Below are 24,106 nucleotides of genomic sequence, written 5' to 3' on the forward strand. Positions count from 1 at the left end.
ATCTTTGACCTAGATTTTCTGGTCCTTAAAAGTGTATATTGGGACCTGAGGCAGAAGTGAAGGTGTTCCCAAGCCAAAAGCAATTAAAACTGGGAACTCGAATAACTGGCACGGGACTTATGAATGAGAAAATAAATTGCTCGTGTATAAATTAAAATCTCTCAAAGTTTAGGGCGTTTTTTCATGATATTTGCTGTCTTTTTGCGTCTTGTTTTGTATTTACTTCTAAGTTAATTAGAATCTGTGCCATTTTATTCTCATTAGTAGCCGTGCCAATTATCTTCTTTATTCTTGATCTATGTCCTTTCCACACATCAGGCGCTAATAATTATGACATCTACTTGATATGTGCGAAGTATCTCCCATCACACCATTATGCCACCATCAACAGTTCAATGTCATCTCAACCGTTGTGAATTTTACCTACTACCAGTTTCAAAAAGAGGACCGTTTTAAAACCGTCAAAGTTTAAAGTTAATTTCCATCCACCACATATATGTACACTGAGTTTTTCTCCACATATCTTCATTCCAATCTACCCTGGAGTGTGGAGCATGCAGAGTAATTAAGGCCACATTTTTAGGTCTCCCGTTAATTAAACGAGGCATTCTTAGGTAAACTCTATGCAAATTGCTTACCATACCCTCACATGGTCGACCTATATTCGTCAATTGCTTATTTTAGACCTGAATGCCTAGTGTGAGTTTGTTTTGTCACGTTTATGACGTTTGGCGCTCTGATTGGCGGCTTCAAGTTAACCAACCAATCAGAGGGCTAAACGCGGTCACGTTTCGATCACGTTAACGTAAAACAAACTAGGATTTTGGATGACGGTATAAATGATTTCGTTTTCAAGTGTGCTGGAGGAGTTGTGTCTTAAGTTGTGTTTTGTAGCGAAGTGGATGATTTGTCTATGCAGGGAATCTTCTGAACAGTTTCACTGAAATACACTAAGTATACTTCTGTGCTCTAATCAAATCTTTCGTTGCTTTTGTTAAGCGTAACTAAGAATACACTGCTCATTCTTAACACTCCTCTACAATTTCAGATATATTTAGTTCATAGATAAAAATAATTACAAGCGTAATAAAAACTACTTTTTCATCACAATCTACAATTTCTACGTCAGAGGGGCGGTTATTTTTACCCAGCAACAAATATCATTAAGTAGATACATATCTATTACCTATTCCCAAGTGGATAGAACTTAAAATACACTTGATTTTGTATTACGATTCCGTTCAAGGTCAATGGTATTTAAAAATAAATAATTCATTGAGGATTAGTCTTGACCTCAGTCAAGGTTTTCCATGTCTAGGTACTATAAAGACTATTAACACAGTTAGACAATAGTCTGCTTGTTTTGGGCTTAAGAATGGACGATTAAATTAATGGTAATTGGACTTGTCTACCAATGTTTGGAATCAGATCGTTTTCATGGATTTCGTAGAATTTTGTCTAGATAGTTAATTGTAGTAGAAGTTTAATAGAAGTTTCATGCCGTAGGAGACATTACATACATGTTACCTCTTGGAATTATATGTAGAAGATGTCTTCTTCGCTAAATTTTATGGGATATTCAGTAAAATATTTTATAGAATCATCGATGTCTAGGTATCAAAGCTTTTCAACAAACAACGTCAGAATTACTATGACCTGACAATATCAGAAGATATCTTCTTCCATGATATTCTTGTTTCATAACCCAGCTTGTTAGGTTACAGAGAACAAATAAAATATAACAACCAACTAGCAATGTTTGTTTCATCTCAGTAATAACCGGTTTCCATAGGGTGCGCTGTGGAATCCGCTCGGGATGTAGCCCGTGCGATATAGCCGTGGAATTTCAAATATTTCCATTATACCCGGTTTCATATCACAATATTTTATTAAAGGGAGCATTTTAAAGTAAAATTTTGAGGACCGTGGGACATGGATTCGCTTATTTGGAGAAATTGAGAGAGAGTGAGAGAGAGTATTTATATTGACATTAAAATTTCTTTTGAAATTTGAAATTACTATTCACAGCATTACTACCTAAATACAAAATAAAGCACACCGGTTGCTATTTTGCAGTTTTCATAGTGATGACAATTTAATCTTTAAAACTTAAAGTATTGTTTAAATAGTGTAATAGTCAGGGCAAGGGGAAAAAAACACCCATTAAGAACAAGCTGCTAGCAACGATCACTTCCCTATATCACTGCTTCTAGCAACGCAGTACTTACATTCACAAAGCCGCATTTCGCGTGTCCTATAACGTTATTTATGTGACACTGAAATACGTATCGTAATATCGTTTTAAACGCGCCGCGGGCACGCAACACACGGTTACAAAACGCTCGTGTGAACATCGCTTTTTTAGACGACTGCTAAACAAATATTGACTCTGTTTTGTAAACATGAAAAAATAGTGGCCCGTATTCTGGGCTTCTAGGTGTATTTTTTAAAATGGTTGTAGTATTTTGTTTTAATGCAATGAGACTTTGAGGTTATCTAGGGGCAATAAAAATAGAGTCAAACCGCAATATCTATAATTTTGTTACTCAATTTGTAATTTAATGTGATTTAGTTCTAATAAAACGATATTCACTAGTCGCGCCACTCAAGCGATGTGAAAATAAAATCACTATAGTAAAACAAGATGAAAACTATGCAGCCTATTATAAACAAATGCAAGTTGGTTTGTTTTGTAATACCTACACATAGACGACTATTTTGATAAATTAATTCACACGTAGCAATCCTAACATTGTGAATGAAGTTCTTTGAGTTAATATTTATTAACGATCAATAAAAGACTCCGTGAGCCATCGTTTAAGTTAATTTGCAATGCTAATCCTCAAGGCGTCTCGTTAAACGATAAGTGTATTGATGCATCGTAACTAAGTTTTAATTAAGTTTGCGAAACTTGTGAGAAATTCACGAGGCTCTCAAGACCAGATAATGTGTACTCGTGTCTCAATTTGAAGGTAAATTTATTTACTTTGGTTTGATAAGAAACCTTGATACGTGTACCGAGAAGGAATATATCGAAAATGACTAAACGAGATGTGATAATAAATTGGAACTGAGTCTTTGAAACCCATTACTTTTAATTCTAATTTTATCGGTATTAAGAAAAGTCTAATTAATCTGTACACAAAAATAATCGCCAATAATTTTCAATAAACTACGTTTAAAAAACGCCTTCAACAGCCTCTCTTTAAAGTCGGTTTATATACATACTAACTTGCTCTTAGGAGACAAACACTTTTCTGAAAACCACATCAAAATCTGTTCGGCCAATCGTGAGATAATCGCGCACAAACATACATACATACAGGTCAAACATAGAACCTCCTTCTTTTTGAACGGACAGCTCGACACGAACGCCAAATTAAAAAAAAGGTTTCTTTAAAATATTTTTTTAGAAAAACCCACTGGGAAACCGAGGTCTGTTACTCGCAAGGAATAAAAATCAGGAACATCCTGACACCAATTTCCAGGAGGCAGCTGTCGGAACAATTTATTTGACCGCGGGATCAACGCAGTACAGAGGTCACGGGGGACACCAGTGAATTGTATAACCAAGCCAATGGAAAGCGAATCGAAACACACTTTGTGCGAACGACCCGTGTTGAATATAACACAGTAACTACACTCCCATAGGAACGATTGTAGCGAAAATATTTCGCACGAGTTCCTTTAAAACTTTTCGAGGGCTCGTTTTGAATGGCAGGGGAATGTAGCTCTTAGTGCTAGAAAGTGTAAGCACTTTTTGAATGTGAATGCTGTTTCTTTATAGTTCTTTCGACGTTAAGATTTTTCTCTTTATTTAAAGTTGAAGCTAAGTAATCATAATACAGGGTGGAATTAGTACGTTAAACAAATGTGTCAACTAACTGCTATAAATCAAATATATAATTTAATACTGACTTTGCTAACTCAATTCAATTTAACCACATAACTGTCTGAACTACTGAGCATCATCACATTGTCATCAAAATTGTTCCAAATCCACAGCAAGTTACACAAACTTTGGTTACTTAACACTGCAGCGTAGGCGTACTAACTGGGAACTTTAATCCATAAATTTTGACTCTAGCAGTTCCAACTTTAAGGTTTAATATGCATTAATTAGTGTTGGAGTATGCTACGTACACTGTACTAATATGCCAGTACCACTACCATGAGTTTAAATTTTCGAATACTCGATAGTGACGACGTAAATTTCTTGTACGACAAATTTTAGTTCCATATGTTACCGCTAGAGGCGCTGTAAAATTTGCCTTGCAGAAAATTTACGTTACCACCTTCGAGCATCAACAAATACAACTTAATTAAACGCATGGTAGAGGTACTGAGCCTATATACATACCGTAAATCTTGAAAGGTCACGGTCGTTTGCCCAGCAAAGCGTTGACAATTCCAAAGTTTTAATGGCGTTAGTTTGGAACGTTCAGGATTTATCTGAAGTATAAATATGATATCGTGCTTTGAAATATTATATCTTTGAAGTGACTACGAAAGTGAGAGTTGTTATAAGTTTGATGCCAATTTGCTGTCTCATATCTGTAACTTCATAGCTCACGTTAGATGACGAACTAAACTAGGCACTATTGAATTATGTTCAATATAATTGTCATTCGCTCCGCTAGAGACAGATGGTGCTAATCTAGAAAGTCGTGTAACAATTGCAACAATCTTGAGTAATATTTTTTTCCATCGAAACTCGTAATCTAAATGCTAAGTGGCAAGAGTTCATCATACTTCATAATTTACTTTGACCATTGGTAGACACTACGACATTGTCTGACCTTAATGGCGGAGTGACCCACTTTAAAAGTTTGTCTCAAACTTCTCAGCATTTCACAACGTCTCTAAGTGGTGTCACAATTTTATGTCACAGCCTAATCGAATGTGCATACTTTGTGATTGATGACCAGTTAAATACCGAACCACGTTTTCCGCCTACATCCGAGCTGACGGATATGGAAATACCAAGAGTAGGAACTAAACAGTCATTATGACTCACGCAACGTGCCGCAGCGTAGGGCTATCAGCAGGGACGACAAAAACGAGAAGGTTTTACCAAAAAACAGCGAACCGGTACAAGGTTCACTTTTACTGTACGAGTAGTAGATAACAATAGTTGACATTGGGTGGAAACAATTTGAGTTATCTAAGGAAATCGTTAGTCCCACCCTTGAATTTTAAGGTATTATTCGTGAAGACTATTGTGTAGTGTCGGCAGATAATCTAATATGTCAGTTGGCCTTAATTCTGAGTACTATGTGGCTGACCTAGTTGAAAAAGGATATTGTTACTCTGTGGTTACTGAAGCAAGCATTCGCTGTTTGTCTGGTGTAAGCTGACTGATGCTTGCGTAGTGTGACGGGCTAAGGCATTGCACTCGATCCGGAGACAAAGTACCAACCGTCTAACAAGAACCGGGGACGGGTGGTAATCCACTCCGATTCACTGGAAAAATCCATTAAGAGATTATCTGGCTATTTTCCCTGGTGTCACAAATGTAGTTGGTAAACATAAATTGTACTTTCAGACTGGTGTGAAATCCAAAGTCGTATCTAAGCCATTACCAGATTAAAATTGAGTTGACAGCGAAAATTCTTAACGCGGATTTTTTAAATGAATCGGAATGAAACTGGGAAGCCAGAGACAGTTTGTTATCGTTGACGTAAGTGGTGCAGTGACTCGTATAACTGAGTGAGTGACACTAAAGCTGCTGACGTCAAATAATAGACAGAGGCTCCAACAAAAGGATTTCAACACGACTCTCGAAAGAAGACTAAACGTTACATATTAAGTTAAAGAGTGAACAAAAGCCGCTTCTGTCGAAGTGACCAATTAAATATTCCTTTGTACGTTTTAGCAGCGAAGGTTAATAAATGAGACGATTTGTGAAATTATCGTTTTTGGACTTGTACGTTGAGTGAATGGTATTAATGTCATTGACTTCGCGAAATGAATGAGCGTGAACCAGTGCGTTGAACTGCGTGCGTAGGAGTCGATTTGCTGAAAGTATCGTATGCGCAGATTAACGTAATTATTTCCCTATTTATATTGGTTATGTCAGTATTTGTACATAGTAGGAAATGTCAATTAAGTAGTCGATGCGGGCAATGTTCCACTTTAAGTAGGTATTGCACTATTTACATGTAATACAATGTATCTTGATACACAGACCACGTTAGAGAAACCGGTTTTGAGATAGAATACAAATGTTAACATACTGACTCGTAACGTTGCTGTCATTTTAGTATAGAATGCGTCATTTTGCGGTAAATATAAGAACGTAAGGTCTCTTGTTGAATGTCAAAGAAAACGAAAAAATATTACAATGCAGTGAGTAATCCACTCAAGGTCATCGGCGTCTTATTACTTTAGTCGTTTTGTATTTTTTTCCAATCGACCTGTGGCCTGTGGCAATTGCTTTTTTGCATTGAGAGAAAAACGTCTAAATACTGAATGGTACATTTTAGTGAAGGGTTGAGCAATGAACAATGCTCGCTTTGTAGCAGATATATTATTAATTGTAAGTATAAATTTAATGTGAAATCGAAAAGCTAAATAATAACCAGACACAGGTCTATGATCATACAAAAACTAACCTGACAAAATTACACGCAGAACCAAAGCGCTTTAAAGCGATAATAGAATTTGAACAAAAAGTTCTATAATACAATATTACATAGTAAGCTTATAATCTATTGTTTTGCGTCTGAAGTTAGCGCATAATTACATTGATATGTTGATAAGGGTTGTTAATCAATTTAATCTGAGAACAATTAACAATTAAGTACGTTATAGTAATTGGTAAGCTTGTCGGTTTAAGGGCATAAGATATTGTTTTTAATAAATAATAATGTTTTGGGTGTATCTAAACTGACATAGCTATGTTCAAACTTGTAGTTGCTTTTTATTCTTAATAATTTCAGAACCCTTAGTATGAGTTTGCTTTACGTTGAACGAAAATGAAATGAGATCGCGTTTAGCGCTCTGATTGGCCGGCACGATTGAACCAACCAATCAGAGCGCCAAACGCGCTCTAATTAAGCAAACTCGTACTAAGGACACAGCACCAAGGCATTGGGTGTTAAAAAAACATAATGAAACCCTGCGATTAAATAAAAATAGCAAACTATTGTTGCTACTAATAACAATATACACAATAGAAGACTAGAATACATCGCCATAACATAAAATTCACTAGTTCGAAGGCCGAAGAAAACATAGATCGATATTACTATAAAATCCATTCAATCTACAGTAAAAATTGATTACCTGGAACTATTGAGTTTGTGAAGGAACAATCATTGAATAACATTTATTATGGAGAAGCAATCGTATCTAGCTGAATATAAGTAGGTATATAACTATAAGTGCATATATTTTAATAAGAGAAGTAAGTTTTGTCAGTTGTTTTAGCTGTTCATTGGTCGCAATACGTGTGAGAAAACTAGGTTAGGTACTAAATAACTACGAAAAGAGGTTATGATTTTTTTAGTTTAAAAAAAAATTGCCCTACCCTCGGATTTTCTCCTGTGTCGTGGTGGCGTTTACAAACATACAAGTTCACATACACATGACACCCAGATCCGAAACAACAATTTGTGCATCACACAAAGCTGCTTCGTGTGGGAATCGAACCTGCTACACGTTACTTGGCAGCTGGTTGTCCAGCCACCGCGCCAACCGCCAAAGTAAATCGAGGTTTCCAAAGAACCATCTACAGAGTAACAGATAATTCCAAAATCGATAAATTCAATTACAGGTAACTACTTCTTCTTTTTTAAGGAGATCAACTCCGCAGTCGGATTAACGACCAATAAATCAGATTTACAGCCTGGAAAAATATCAATTTGTTATTGCTTACAGATAGCAGGCCGGTGTTAACGAAACCAAACAAACTCGATAATCCTATTTCAGGGAACCAATTTCAGTATAATCCAGTCCAAACATAACAAGATTAAATATCTGTATGGGCTCTAACGAAATGCAAACAAAATGAGAAAACAGAAAAAAATATATAAAAAGCTATCTCTCAAATTTTGATTAAAATAATTAAAATTGTGGTCGTCACAACGCGTTTTCATGATCAAATCGGGGATTTCACAGGCTCACATTAATTAATCATGTTTAATTTGATAATTGAAATGTTATCTTGATTGTTGTATTAACGATGATGATAGTAGGATAAACTATTGTTGTACACATTTTTTTGCCATACCTGTTGGTCTTTTGGATCTCTCTTCAACAAAAAACATTTCAAGTAGCTTGGTCATGGAATCAAAACGAAATAACCAATCGAAACCGAAGATTCTTCCATTAAAAACTTGCTTAGTTCTCAAACTAAATCCGTTACCGAAAAGCAATTTCAAAATCCTTAAACATTTAATTTTGTGTACAGCGCGCTTTAGAAAATATTTCAATAACCAACCTCGCTTTCGATTAACAAGTCTCTTAGATAAATAATTTTAAAAGTCCACGGAGTTGCTGAACTAAGTTAGGAACTTCATTTAACTACTTTTAAGTAGGGGATTGGAGGCTTAAAGGCTTCTTTGAAACAGTTTTTAAATTAGTTACTTTCTTAGGTCGACGGTTTAAAACCCTGTAAACATTTACCAAGGAAGAGATTGCATTTTTTTAGGTTGATATTTGCGTGACATTTTTGTGACTTGGATACGCACTGACCTGGTCAATATGGTAATAACATGTCCTAATTTTTTATGCTATGGGTATAAAACTTTTCATGTTGCTGATCTTTCAAATCGAACACTAGAAATGAATCTAGAAGTTTAAACGTTCAAAGAAAGAGTATGCCAACACCTCAGAACATGCAAACACAAACACATTCAGCCAATCCATGGATTAAAGTCCAAAAGTACCATTAAACATCTGCATGTTGCCAAAATCGATGTAACCTTGAGTTTGGACGACATGCTTCTGCATTATGACCAAGAAGGTAGGGGAATTAAACAGGAAACAACTCCACATTGTTGTTTCATTAGTTCCAACGTATAATTGCATGTACTTCAAGTACAAACAGAGATGAACTGTAGCAATACACCCATTTTAAGTGTAACTAGCAATGCATTCGAAGCAAAAACTGCAAGAAAATGCGTGTATGTACGAATGCCAGTATTGTTGGCAATGACACAGTCTGAATACTAGGCTAACATGGCATGAACGATTGTCGCCGCGTTTTCTTTTACCATAGAAATGTCGGAAACGAGATGTGTAGTTGAAATGGTGGATTCTAAGTTATACGGGGAATTCTTTAGACATTGTGTTCTGGAGTTGAGATGTACACTGTTTTTATTAAATCTCTAGGAAAATTTAGAGGTTCAATTGCAAGTATTGAAGTAAAGGATACAATTAATGAGCTTGATTTAATTAAAATTAAAATACTCTTCAGAGACTGTACAACCGTTTCGGTCTGTTGAATCCTACAAACGGTCTTGTTTGATAACTTTAAACTTAAACTATTCGGATATGTTTTCTGATTACTTCAAAATATTCACAATTTTATTATTCTTGTGCTTCATTCAGAATTGTAGTCTTGTGAGAATATAAGTGCTAAAATATTTCTTTCCGATCTGAGGTAAACTCTTTCTTTGGCTCCAAAAAATTGGATAGAAATGGGCGCAACTGGTACTTGATCTACTAAGTTTGTACTTCTTTGTAAAGCATGTTTGTGTTTTCACATTTGAGATAAGAAATAAGATTTCAATACACCTCAGTTCCCTGACAAGTAAGTGTAAACTAATATGAATGGGCAGGTTCACGGAAATGTAACAGGCTTGTATAGAGCGGACCGCGGACGGACGAAACCTTATACGAGGCGTGGTATTGGGTAAAATATTGCAATAACGCTGGATAGACAGGAAGCCATGATTTCTCTTCTAGATACCATGTCGATACTTTAGCTTGATAATGAACTAGTTAATATATAAAATCTTATATACGTATTATAAATATCGGGCTTAATCCCAAACTTTAGGTGTCAACTGCTAAGTCCAAAATGAAAACTTATCTAATAACCCCATTCACGAGGACGTTTTTTAGAGAGCTAGTACTAAAACCCGTCCAAAAAAAATTATGACGGTATTATTTTGTAGACAGCATCATCGCTCACCACCAGCTGAGATAATGTTCAAACGCTGACCGATGCAATTAAAAAAAGGGATCCCAGTAGTTATAACAGTAGCGTGAACTATAAATCCACGGTTATAACAAAACAAAAGCATAAATAATGTTCTACAGAGGGAAGCGGGTTCAAAATCGATAGCCTGGAGCGCTCCCGGTATTGTAATCCAAATTACCGTTTACCGCCTACGCCGCGGTCCAGACGCCCACGGCTCAGCATCGAGGACCTATATTCCGAAGCCTACATTAAGGACGAAGGCATCGCCGCCAGAGCATATTTAATGTAAGATGTTCCATGAATTGTGTATTATCTTGATTTAGGAATATGACTTTTAAGTGGTAATGGTTTTGTGCTAGTATTTCACAGTCTGTATCTCATACTGATGGCGTATCTGGATGAATCATTGCTAATTTAGATAATGGACATGGTCAATCGAAGTAAAGCATTTCCTTGAATGATGGAATGACAAAATATCTTACGCATAGAATAACCGGGATTAAAGAATTTCGTATGAATTTGTTCAACAGTGGACGTCTTCCGTCTGGTGATGATGATGATGATGATATTAAAATAAAAAGCGTTCACAAAATCCTTAATTTAAGATATTATTGTCTTCTACGATACGTTCTTGAAATAGGCCATACTTCAAACATGCAACAGTTTAATACAAATTATTCCGTATATGTTATTGTAGACAATTATCTGCCTGCGTGAGGAAAATCTCGAGTTAATTATACATTCAAAACGTGCGCTATGACCTGACAACTGTATGCTTAGTTTGTCACGTGCTTAGCTAATTCTCTCCACGCGGCTTCATGGGATCAAATCAATTTCCTATTTACAAAATCTACAGAACATTTCACTTCATATTATAGAGATTTTTAATGTGTCCTAAGTTTCATGTTTGTTTTCTAAATGCTTCTAATGTTTTTGGTTACAGTTCTGGTACTTTTAGTGCTACGCTACTAGTTGGTCAAAAGTCTATTGACGCGATTCATGTTTATTCTACAGTTAATACGTGTTTGATTTATTGAGGCTGTTATATCTATTTGTAAAATAGTTATTGCTATTTTCACAGCAAATATTGTAACAGAAAATCTGTCAGCTACCAAACTGGTAATAGTTGTATTAGAATTCAGATCACATAATGTCTCAAGGCTGGAACTAACAGGTGTCCAATAAGATCGGGTGCCTACCTATGCGATATTTATAGCTATTTCTTTTCTAGAACTTTTGGATTAAGCGCTAACTTTTCGTAAGGAAACTGGGACATTTTGGGTCATGGACATCTTCAGATGCCATAAAATTTTGTAAGGATGACCTTTAGGTATAAAGTTTTTATTAAGGTCATGAGGATAAAAAGGATATTTCGTACACATCACATTTATTACTCGGAAAGGATAATTAGGAAGCAAAACGAGGACCGAGTACAAATCAAGGCTTGTTTTTATAGGACAGAGAAAATAAACTAAATTAATGTTTCAGATTTATGTTAAATCAATGATAATTTCTTTGAGATCTACATTCATATTGACACAGTGGAACGACCTCAAGATTTAGAAATACGTATCGATTAGAATGTAAGTGAACGAAAGAGGTTCATTTATACAAAACAAACAATAGTTTGACTTTGATGGTCAGTGAGACATTAATTGTTAATCTTTTTATAATGAAAGAGATTATCTAACTGTTCAGCGAACTAAAGCCAGTTAACGGCTGTATCTGTCTGTCTGAATTAAAATAGCTTATAAGTTGCCAAACAGATTTGCATATGGTTTTCACCAGTGGATAGTGAGATTCCTGAGGAATGTTTCATAATATATATCAAATCATGATTTATGATTTGATAAGATATAGACCTTATAGCTAATGTGACCTAAACAATAACATGTATGAGAACACAAGTTACAATAGGAAATGATGCGATGAAGAGTGATGATATACCTACAACATTCAAAATCATTAAGGAAATGTCATAAGTGACTAAAAGAGCAAACCAACTTGTACGCAGTAGTAAAAGATGAATAAACTGTTGAGTGGATACGTCAATACCAAGAATGAACAGGTTCAAAACTATAACTAAGTACATGCTTAAACTCAACTAAAGTCCAAAAAGAATAACAGTACGTGATAATGATGATACAACATAAACGTATTACAGCACACGAAACGTGCTAAATGTATTAAAGCGACATTTCTACATGGTCTCGGGTTATAACTAGCTGTTTAGAAAGTTATAAGTTTGTAACACAGGTAACTTCACGTCCCTCACATTTAAACCGACGAGGTAGCGTGCCCTCACCCAGTGAAGGGTTCGACTTGAATGTTAAGAAGTTACTCAAGTTTTTTTTCTCCCTTCTAAAGTCCTCGCGTTTCTCGGAACATCCCTTGCGGTAAGGTCGACGAACGAATAGTCTCACGTTTTATCACCAATATTTTAATATCTTCGAAGGCCAACAAAAGAGGTATAATAAAAACAGGAATTTAATAAAGATTATATTTCGTCATTTTGCCGAACGACCGCAGTAGTTTGTCGTGAATTAAGGAATTTGTTATTCAATGTCTTGTCCTTTATATTCTCATCACAACAACGCATAAAAACTAACAACATCATACGTAATTATCCAACAGAAAATTGTAATAACAAAAACATCATTAACACTATTCAGACGTAAATCGCAACCACTACTACAAAAAATACAGCAATAAAAATTACCTTTCAACTTTTACGTGAAAAGCCAATTATGTCGACACGCAATTCAGTCAAATCCAATTCACTAATATTACAATCATTCACACAACACAAAATTCAATCCATATTTTCTAATGCCGCGTCGCGATACGAAACACAACAGCACGACGCACGCGTCCGCACGGTTTGCGCGCCAAACCGCGACTGGCAGGCTGCGTCCACAGGCAGGTCCACCGGCGACAAACCTCCACCAATGAACCGCTTCTATTTACCATACATTATGATAATCCGCATGCATTACCAATTTATTACATAGAACAATACCAATGCATTATACGGAACCGGCAATGTATTATGCACCAAATTAAATTGCTTAATTAAAGGCCGCAAGCGAATTTTAATGATTCTGTCGATTGGTTAACACCGCTCACCGTAATGACAACGAGGAAGCACTAGTTTCACGGGGCTTTAAAATTTATTATCTGATCTAGATGACATAATGGTTCCTATAGAACAATGGGACGAGCCTGGTAATGACTTGTATCTTGAAAAATCTTTTAACAATAGAGAATAAAGCTTAGATCTCGGAGCGAATGAATGCATTAGAAAAATATAATGAATAAGGATTTCCCATAGCAAGAATCTCAGTGAATACGGAAACTGGGCATGTATTCGAAGATATTTTACACAATTTTATTTCGAGTGTGTATAAATTGAAGTGTTATTAGAAACTTGAAACTTCATCTGCAATAGGAGTAAAATATCACATTGCGTGGCGGTTTCTGTAAGAACCGTATCGCGTTCGAACACTAGAGTAAAAGTGTTTTGGCGCTAACTCTATGCGGTGTCCCTGACCTGGTTATACAGCCTTCGTGTTTTATGCTAGCCTAGTACTTCACAATGCAGGCTGGACCTGAACGATATATGGACAAAACAACAACAACATATGGAAAAAGAATTATTTAACAGTACTAAAATGGTTAATGTTTCATTTTTAATAACAGTTCAAAAATATTATTTAAAATACATTGCAGTTTTGAAGAAACCGAATAAGGTGTCTGACACAATATTTTACAAATATATGTAACACGCAATAGCACATAGGATATACTCAGCTTTGCCGCACCTTTGTTTCTAAAATCACACTCGTACGTTATCAAAACACGTAATTTTACTTATCATAATAGTCAATAAAGGTATTTATTGTATTTAGTAGATACGATTTGTCCGCACAAGGTATTTCACATGATTCATGAATGTCATTTATCTTCAATATGTAACCGTCTCTGTAGCATCAGCCATAGATTTCGGGATGACGTCAAAGGCGTACCTAATCGCCGTAATCCGTCCGCCCACTGTGACATTCTAAAGGCATGGGTATTCATGAGAGGAGCGGATTAGAATCGCTGGGACATGGAATTGGGCGAGTGTCCACCTTTGTGGATACAGTTCGTAATACCGGCCATTGCAAATGTCAACATGCGTACAGACTGACAGGCTGTTGCTCTACGTAATCCTATTTCTGCTTTGACAAACTGAAACTTAATTGTAACAAAGGCTGTATTAGAACAGTCTGATTTTCTATAGCGAAACTGCCCTTGTTGGTCAGGTTAAGTTATATAGGTACCGTCATTTTAATCAATACTATTATCTCTAGCGTGATTGTTTAGTATGAAATGTATATTGATTTTGAATTGAACTCCTAAATAGTCCCATGTGATGCCTGAAGTTCATACAAATTGCTTACTTCTACTGCTATTGTATACCTTTTGACATTAAACAATGTACCTATACCCATTTAATAATTCATAAAACATTTAAATATAACAGCATAAATAGTTTCCAGAATCGTGTTTTACCCGGAGCTAAAATAAATACACGCCATATTGGGTTTTGTGGTTTTCCCTGAGGAAAATTTGAGTTCTAGAAGGATCCACAGTTTTCAAAGTAATTGCTTTTAGCTGTGTACTGGGTCTGTGCTATATTAATCCAGTTCTCGCAACTCTATGGTAAACTAAACACCTGATTCTCGGTAAGTGCTTTTATCAATTTCACTACATAGTATATTAGGTAGTTTGGGGACGATTTGTGAGATATTATATTGTAACTTATTTAGCTTAATTGCGAAGATAGGTAATTAGTATGATCCTGACATCTCCGTTTCTCCTCAATTAAGCTTTCGCATTATGAGGGCTTAATATGAGACGATTAGTAAGGGTAAATGGATTAGTAAAAGCTGTCCTCAGTTAAGAGTTTAACGATGAACTCTGTCTCTGGTAAAAATATACATATATTCCACATCATTCAGGAGTAGACTTAGCTATTTGGAAATAAAATCCATTTCACCTACATTACCAACCTCAGTTACGTTTGAAAACATTTCTGACCCAGTTATGACAACAAATAAAAGTCAAAACAATCTATAGAATGCAGCTACATTGTTTTTATTATCGTTCCGCTTAACTGGTCCTCATAGATCGCTGGCTTCCAGTCTTCCACTACGATTAATTAAGCATTCGGCGACGCTCCAACGGACTCCTGAAACCGTTTGTTTATCGGAGCGGGCGAAAGTTATGCCTGTCTTGTTTTTATACCTTCCTGGTACCAGCGGGCTGGTGGATGCTTAGAAATGTAACTGTATTACAAACTAACATAGATTCTTAGGATTATTCCATATGGTCATATTGCGGTTTCTATATGGCGTCATCATTTCTAGCTACCTAGGAATCAAGTGGGTTTTGATTAGAATCTCTTCTTATCTATCTTCCATAACATTAAGTCATTCAAGTACCAATGTGTAATTTTTCGAGTTATATGTACTTTCTAATATAATCTTTTATTTAGACACCACTGTCCAACGATAAAAGAAAATATCGTGAAGAAACCCGGGCTTATAATTTCTAATTGTATGCTTGAAATCGCCAACTCACATAGAGCAATCGTGGTGATTAGTTAGTACCTCCTCCATGCGAGAAGAAGCTTTGGTCAGCAGTGGCCAATAATACGCTGATGATGTGCGATATGAAGTCACACTATGGTCTATACCTGCATTGTTTTTAGCCTTCGAAATAACTGTTGCCATAGCGTAACATCAGCTAGACACGTGTACAAGAGACCTTGGCACTGCATCAAAAGGTAAACAAGAGCTTAAGTTTTAGACTACGTATATAGAACCGGTATCGTCTGTCCGGTGCATAAAATCACAGTGACGTGCGTGTTGATCAAACGTTTTGCATATATGAATATTTTGTCAGTCCACACCAGTGAAAACTGTTCGTTACTTGCCGGTAAAAAATGAAACTGAACTTGCATTTTGCTTTTCAAACATTCAGCAGCATTTTATAACGGGATGTTTATTTTAGAGCATATTTTTGTTGGTTATTTAGTTTTATATTTCGGTGCAGTTTTATGAAGGAAGAACTCGATTTCACGTATCCATTTACATACTTTAGATCTGATTTTTTAACGATATTTGAGCAAGATTATCTATTGTTCAATAGGCTCACCCTATTGTATGGGACACATAACACAAATGGTGTAAAGTGCGTGTACATTGTACAGCGGCATGCCGTAATGTGCACCTCTGCCTACACCTTCAGGGATAAAAGGCGTCACCTATCTATTCTTACATAGGCTATTATCATCCTCTTCGCCTACTACTAAGCAACAAAAATGTAATGTATCTAGTAACTCATCATTCTATCCTTGGTAAACATGATAGTTGTGATCAGTAATGTGTAATAGTGTATGAAGCTCAATTATTTAGACCTCAGTCCCCCACGGAGGGAACCCTGACACAGTTGTGACTGCGACACCGTACTCACTGTAGGAAACGACCTAGTTCACATGATCCACGTGTATCAACTTTTCTACTATTCTTTTTAATGTGTCTGTTGTTTCGTTGTTATAAAGACTGTGCTACGGTGATTTAACACTAATTGGCGTATTTTTATGTCATTGTAAGGACGAATATCGTGTACATTAAAGAAAACTATTTTTATGTTGAAGCAGAACATTTCTTGTACTTTCGAATTCTATAAATATAATTAAAATATGTGACTAGTAAGTCTAAACTAGCACGTGTATGAAATGAATAGATAATCTAGTCTAGGAAAAAGGAATAGATGAGAATTATAGCACATGACGTCTTGTGTTAACCTCTCATAGGAATCTGTCCTTATGTCTACGGTACGGTATTTGTACAACTAAAAGGTAGACATTACGAAAATGATTGCTCATTTTTGATGTCATAACAAAAACTGTATCTGTATCTTCTTAGATCTAGATTTCATTTTTAGCAGTTGGATCCTCTCGTTTTATTCATCAATCTAATACAATATAATAGTTCTCTGATTGCCACTTCTGCATTTTTTAAAGGGGGAAAATCATCCAATGACATCTCTCGTCTTGGGCGAGGCGAGGGTGTCACTCTTACTGACTAAAAACCACCCCGTTCGGACTCCTAGGTACCTATATTCAAAGTTGAAGAAATTGACTATAAGAACTTTTAGTCATACATGGAAAATTCTAGAATATAGAAAGACGCGGCGTGATCTCGTTTATTTCACGGCAATGTAAAAGCATGTAATCGATTACCCACTGAACATTTCAAGTGCTTAGAATGCGATTGAAGATATCGATCAAGAGTGTGTGGAGTTTATTTCTCAAGCTGGCTTAATCGGCTGGCTCAAAATATTGAGTACTAAGAATTCAATTTGAAAGTATTATTTGGTTTTACAGTTCCGATTTAATTTATCCTAATAAATTAGTTATCTATTATTTTATTGTTTGTTACCTAGTTCCTGTAAGATCAGCAGGAAATGGATGTATAAGGGATGTACTACAAAAGGGATGAATTTAGTGGAAAGAAATTGTTCTATTCCTATTTATATATGTATAGTGGTGTCTTACTATAGGTACTAAGAGTAAGTATTACTAAAACTGGATAGCTTGTGGAGTACCTATAACAAGCAATTTCGTATAAAATCTATTAGATCATTACATTTATTTATATCCGCATACATTTATACACTAGTAGACAAGACCCACTTATTTTTATTCAAATAACTCACTGGCATTCAATATCTACCTACGCCAAACTCAAAAGTCGAGCCACTCCATCAAAATAGTTCAGTTTAATAAAATACGATAACTTGGCTACTCTCCAAGAACGTAAAGTGAGGTTTTATATCAACTGACTTATTTGAATCAATTGGGTACCGACAGCCATTGGATCAATCATACTTTGATACGAGTGATATTTTAAATCAGACCTTATCTATATTGCTTAGCCTATTCTATTTATGTGCCGTAAAACGACTTACTGTGTATTTTGTGCTACTAATAAGACATATTTGATAACCAGAAAAAGCTCAGTAATACTTTGCCCGACCCGGGAATCGAACCCCTTGCTTGGTAGTCGCACTTTCTACCGCTCGGCCAACGAAACTACGTGCTGTAAAAGAGGAGTGAAGACAGAGTTCAGCAGTAAAATGAAATGGACTGATGACGACAATGTTAATGGGTTTTGCAACAGTGACCTGTGAAAGTAAAGATTAATACAACACTCCCATGTTTTTTCAGGAGCAGTTTTAATAACGATTTGTGTTAAGTCGTCAGGTATATTAACTTAAAAAAACTAAATCTAAAAAAATTCGGATCAACGCATCAATGCATGTATAAACAAACATTTTATTCGCCATCGCACTGAGTCTTCATCGACTATGGCCATCAATCGTTACAATCGACTACTGACATCGATAACACGTAAAGCTCTAGTAAGCAACTCGGTAATATTAGCTCATTGCAACGATCTTATGTGTTGCATGTGTGTAATTCTAGTAAGAACCATCGCAAAAACTATCGATATTTAATAAGGTAGTAGGTTACTAAAGGAAGTTATATTTTGCAATAGTATTCCTCGTCGATTTGTTTTTGATTCAACTAATGAAATTGATTCGATTGTTGATTAATCGGTCCAACTATCGAGAGGTTTTATTAGGTAGTCGAAAAAATTACAAAATTCTTGTGTTTTGGAGATCAATTCTATCAAATAATAGAGGAATTGTGCCCAGTAGGGATTGTTGATCCTATTGGAGCCTATTGCTATATACTTACGGCTATAGACACCTCCTCTATTACAAGACCATTCTTATAACTGGCGAAAAGTGGTCGTAGCACACTTGTGGATGCACTTGCGGATAAAAAGAAGAATAAGAGGTACGATATGAACAAACGAGTATAATTAAAATTCCATGATAATGAGATAAAAGTAGTTAGCAAATACTTTTTCTTCATCGATTGATTTGCATTGAATTCATTCGAGGAATGTCTATTGCTGTATGCTCAAGCGTGCTATTTGTTGTAGATATTTTAAAATATGCTAGAAATGTTTATTGTAAGTAACTACAGTATGAGGGCATTGTGTAAACAATGGAGGAATTCTCTCTCCCACAATAGTTAGTAATCCTTAGCTTGCTGAGTAAAAGTCTTGGAATTCCTGGACTAGCTAGATATAGTGTTATTGGGTCATGCAATACAAATAATCTGGTCTATGAGACAATAGCTGAACCTATTGTCAAGAAACATTACCTATATTCAAAGACACTTTTTCTCCATTATAAAAGTAGGGTATGTGCTCCCTTACATGCTTGATTTTTATACCTGTCTATAGGCTGTAATACAGGATGAGTCAATTCATATACATAGGGTACAATACTAGGTATAGCAAATTCAAAGTCTACAAAAGAAAATCTCCTCAAAATCCTTTCTTAGATAGATCCTCTTCTTAGACTTAGAACCCTGGTACTTATCATTTTAAACAGCACCTTATTGTAATTGACATTGGATATGTTAATTTGCTGTTTAGTTTCCTTTTCTTTATACTTTCCATGAGTGTAGCATCAACAGTGTAATAAAACTGACATAAAAGTGAAAGAGTAGTATGAGGTGTAATACAGACACAAGCATTTCAAGTTACACCAACCTGTCAAAATTACTCAAGCGGCTTTTAACTTTATAGCGAAGTAATAAGGTGAAAAATTCCATAACAGACATTTGACAGTGCAGCTTGATGTGCGGTTTGTACGTAACAATCAGAGCACAGTTTGTAAACATTATTAAACGTACGTAGTTTCCGTAAACGGGAAACGTGAAGTGAATATCAGTGAATTAAATCGTTATTTTATTCATGAGCTCTTTTTGGGAACTATTGCTTAATTTGTATTGGCTAGTAGCACTTTACTCGTAGCATATTTTTGACCTTTAAATGAATGTTTTGTTTACATTATACTTCTCAATAATTTAGCCTAAACGCTAAATATTTTTGTGTGCTTGTACGGTGTTATTAAGTGTAAGGTGTTTTTTTTTTTCGAAATATTCTCAGTATAGTCCGGTCAATATACGATATTGAAATATCAAAAATTCCGACAGAGCTGAATTTTGGTACAGACCTTTATTTTACTATAAAGATTAAAATATTAAAAGTCCCCATCTATCCCATATGTGCTTCAAAAGTTATTCGGGGTCAAAGGTCAAGATTTTAGGTTTTTTGAGTTTTTCTCAAAAACCGTAAGTTTTTTGAAAAAATACCTCAGACCAAATTTGTAGATCTCAAAATTCTCTACAAAATGGTCCTTATAAGTTTTTCTATAAGTATTACCGTTTCTAAGATAGATTCGTGTGTCCCCACACACATTTTTCCACTTTGGAAGCGTCTAACTTTCAAACGATTGATTTTGACGAAAAGTGGTTTTAGAAACCTTAATGTCTTTTTTAAAGACCTATCCATAGACACCCATCACGGATATGTAAGCTGAAAAAAAATTTTTTTTTAATCAGTTCCATGTATGGAGTGCCCCCCTTTACTTTTTAAATTTATAAATTTTTATTCAAAATTCGAATAGCGGTTACCGAAATACACCATCTTACAAAGTTTCAACTATGTAGGCCCAACAGTTTCGTGGCCCAACAGGCTGTGACATACGGACGGACGGACGGACGGACGGACAGACATTTATTTCCGAAACTGTTTTTTGAAAACTCAAAAAACCTAAAATCTTGACCTTTGACCCCGAATAACTTTTGAAGCACATATGGGATAGATGGGGACTTTTAATATTTTAATCTTTATAGTAAAATAAAGGTCTGTACCAAAATTCAGCTCTGTCGGAATTTTTGTTCTTTCATTACTGTTTTCAGGTCTAAACTGACCGGACTAGTAGTAGCACGGAGCCTGGAATTGTGTCCAGTATATGGCAATAGGCTCACCCCCTATTACATGGGACTTACAACATGTATTGTGAAAAGTGGGTGTACACAGTGGCATTAGTGCCATAATGTGCACCTCTGCCTACCTCTTCGGGGATTAAAGGCATGACGATATGTATGTATGTATTTAGTGTGCTTGTACGGTGTTATTACTGCTTCCTCGTTGCAGTTTGCAGTATAATAGTTTTAATTACTGGTGTGAACTGTAAACGTTGTTTATTTTGTAACGGCTTGCGTCAGTTCCTTTTCAATTTTGTTTGTTTAATAATTGTCCTTTGTTTATTCAATAATCTTGTGTTTTGCTACTTTTTTTTTCTTTTTAAAGGGAGGGGTACCATCCAATGACTTCTCTCGCTTTGGGCGAGGCGAGAGGGAGTGTCCAACTCTTACTGACTAAAAACCACCCCGTTCCTACTCCTGCTTTTGGAGTTTCAAGTGGCGCCACTGGCGATTAAAGTCCTGTGTATCCAAAAATGTTCTTGTTGTTTTACTCAAGATTAATCACAACTCAAGATCCACTCAACTCTGATTTCTGGCCTATATGGAATGGCCACATGTAATTGTTTTGGCGTGATATACCTATACATCCTTAGTATATTATTTATGATACTAAGGATGAATGATATAGGTAGGTCGGTCTAACCAAATTATTTCCAGTTCTAGGAAGAAAATCACTCCGCATTACTTCCAGTAAGTTTCGTAGAAAAACAATATTGTATCCAATCTAATCTAAAGATACAATAAGATCACCTACTTATCACATAATATGTATGTATGTGCTTATGTAAACAAACACTACTACAGGTCAAATAAAGGTCTGTCATCATTAGATACATAACACGATCGTACAAATTACCACATATTAGCTAATGGTTACTAAACAGTTAACATAACAACATTACATCTCTATAAGGTTATACTGATAACTGGATTATACATAACATTTCACTCGGCCGAAGAGGAGACTGCCTCTATCGGGTAAGGGGTCTCGGGTTCGATTCCCAGTTCGGAAAATGTATTGCTGGCCTTCTCCGAAAATTTCTCAGTTTTTTTTTTTTTTTTCTTTCAGGGGGAAAATCATCCTATGACTCGTCTCGCTAGGGCAAAGCGAGAGGGAGTGTCAGACTCTTACTGACTAAAAACCACCCCGTTCCTACTCCTGCTTGTCGAGCCGGAGCCCCGGTAAACCCGCTAGGTAGTCCGCAGCTCCGGATTAAGCATCAGCCCTACTGGGCCCCATCTGTGGTGGTCTGATGGCTCTTTGAGGCGCGCGCGGAACGCAACGCGCCGCACGCACGGGTCTGGTTCTGGTCGGGCGGCGAGCTACCCTTGCTCGCCGTCCGCAGACCCGCACTTACGGTGGCCGGAGATCGTCACGCGATCCCCGACGCCCGGAGTGTCTTTCGCGTCGGCTAGGGCGTGAGGAAGTTCGTTCCCTCACGCGTCCCGCCTCCTCCTTAGCTAGCATAACTGCTTCGCAGAAGGAGGAGACGGCATCCCAGTCCCCCTCGCTCCGCACCATGGTCTGAACCAAAGCCGGACGCGAGAGGTCGCCGTCGCCGATCACTTCCCTGAGGGCACGGCGGTGCTCAGCCCACGCAGGGCAGACCGCAACCGTGTGTTCCACCGTGTCCTCCGGGCGGTCTTCGCAGTGATGACACCCGGGCGTTTCCTCCCGCCCAATCAAAAACAGGAACCTACCGAAACTCCCATGTCCGGTAAGCACCTGCGTCAGGCGGTAGTTGAGGACGCCATGGCGCCTCTCTAGCCACTCCTCAAAGAGGGGACTTACCGCTGCAATAAACAGCGAGCCCAGCCCTCGGTTGCGACAGTCGTTGCTGCCAATCCGCCATGAGATCGCGCCGGAGCTCGTCCCGCCACGCACTAATCTGGCGCGGCAGCGGAGTTTCGCCCCGGCGACGGAAAATTTCTCAGTAGTAGCAGAAGTAGTAACAGTTTACCAGTTTAACAGTATACCATAAAAAATAATTAGACAATCGAATATCGAGAGAATATGAGCTTCTACTGCTGAACCTTAAGATCAGGCTACTCTTACTAGCAAAATCAGACCGTAGTAATTTATAAGTACTTAAAGTATCTAAGCTGTGATAATAATATCTCCCCTGTGTGCCATTTACTGCTAACTTAAGACACTGCTAGTCAGCTCTCTTAGGAATAATTGAGATACTTATCAAGGACAGGCAGATTTATTAGCTGACAATGATTTAGGCGCAGTTTAACGCTGAATACCTAATTGACTGAATTTTAAGAATGTCTTTAAATGTAAATATCCTCTTTTTACAGACTGCTTCGTTGGTCGAGCGGTCGCATTTGCGACTGCCAGGCAAGGGGTCTCGAGTTCAATTCCCGTGTCGGGCAAAGAAAAAACTTATAGCACAAATGGTGAAAAGTGAGTTACGTGCCATAATGTGCACCTCTGCTGCTGCTGCCATCCTTGTTTTCCTAGTTACATTTTAAATTTTATGCCCTTTGCTACTTTTGCTATACACCGGACACAGACATTGACCAACCACAGATAATAAAAAAAAAACAGACCCGGGAACCCAATAAGACATTCCATGTTCATCGTTCATTCCTTCTTTGCTGTGTAGTGAGAGTGGCACAAACTGATTTATTAATCCATAATTTATGTGTTGTAGCTTATAGGCGTGGCAGGTCATCTATGTCGAACCACTGCAGTTACCGGTCTGACATGTACCGTGTCTGTCAACTTAGCCGTAACAGTTAGCAAATCCAGTGTGATGTTACTGCAACAACAACATGTGAATATGTTTTGTAATGCAGACAGACTGCCGTGTTGAAAATTACTGGTTGTTGATGAACGAGTGCATACTGTGTAGTGCGAAAATTATAGCTATGTTGAACTGTTGACCGGTATTTTGGGGTTAGCTGCTTTTGTTTGAGGGGGAAAATCATCCAAATACTTCTCGCGCTTTGGACGAGGCGAGGTCCCTCTCGCCTGTCAGACTCTT

General features: G+C 36.8%; 1 protein-coding gene across 2 annotated transcripts in view; it reads right to left on the bottom strand.

Annotated features, from left to right (window-relative positions):
• LOC118271821 (uncharacterized) overlaps positions 1 to 24,106 on the bottom strand; it is a 123,388-nt gene that overhangs the window by 64,131 nt on the left and 35,151 nt on the right. Inside the window, exon 1 of one of the 2 annotated variants that reach the window (XM_035588058.2) lies at positions 12,870 to 13,057. The exons of the other annotated variant lie outside the window; for it this stretch is intronic. The gene's annotated coding sequence lies outside the window, so the exon portion shown is untranslated. Of the gene's footprint in view, positions 1 to 12,869; positions 13,058 to 24,106 lie in introns of those variants that run through there. 2 annotated transcript variants of the gene reach the window in all.

This window comes from Spodoptera frugiperda, chromosome 15, assembly GCF_023101765.2.
Source record: "Spodoptera frugiperda isolate SF20-4 chromosome 15, AGI-APGP_CSIRO_Sfru_2.0, whole genome shotgun sequence".
Taxonomy (NCBI): Eukaryota; Metazoa; Arthropoda; class Insecta; order Lepidoptera; family Noctuidae; genus Spodoptera; species Spodoptera frugiperda.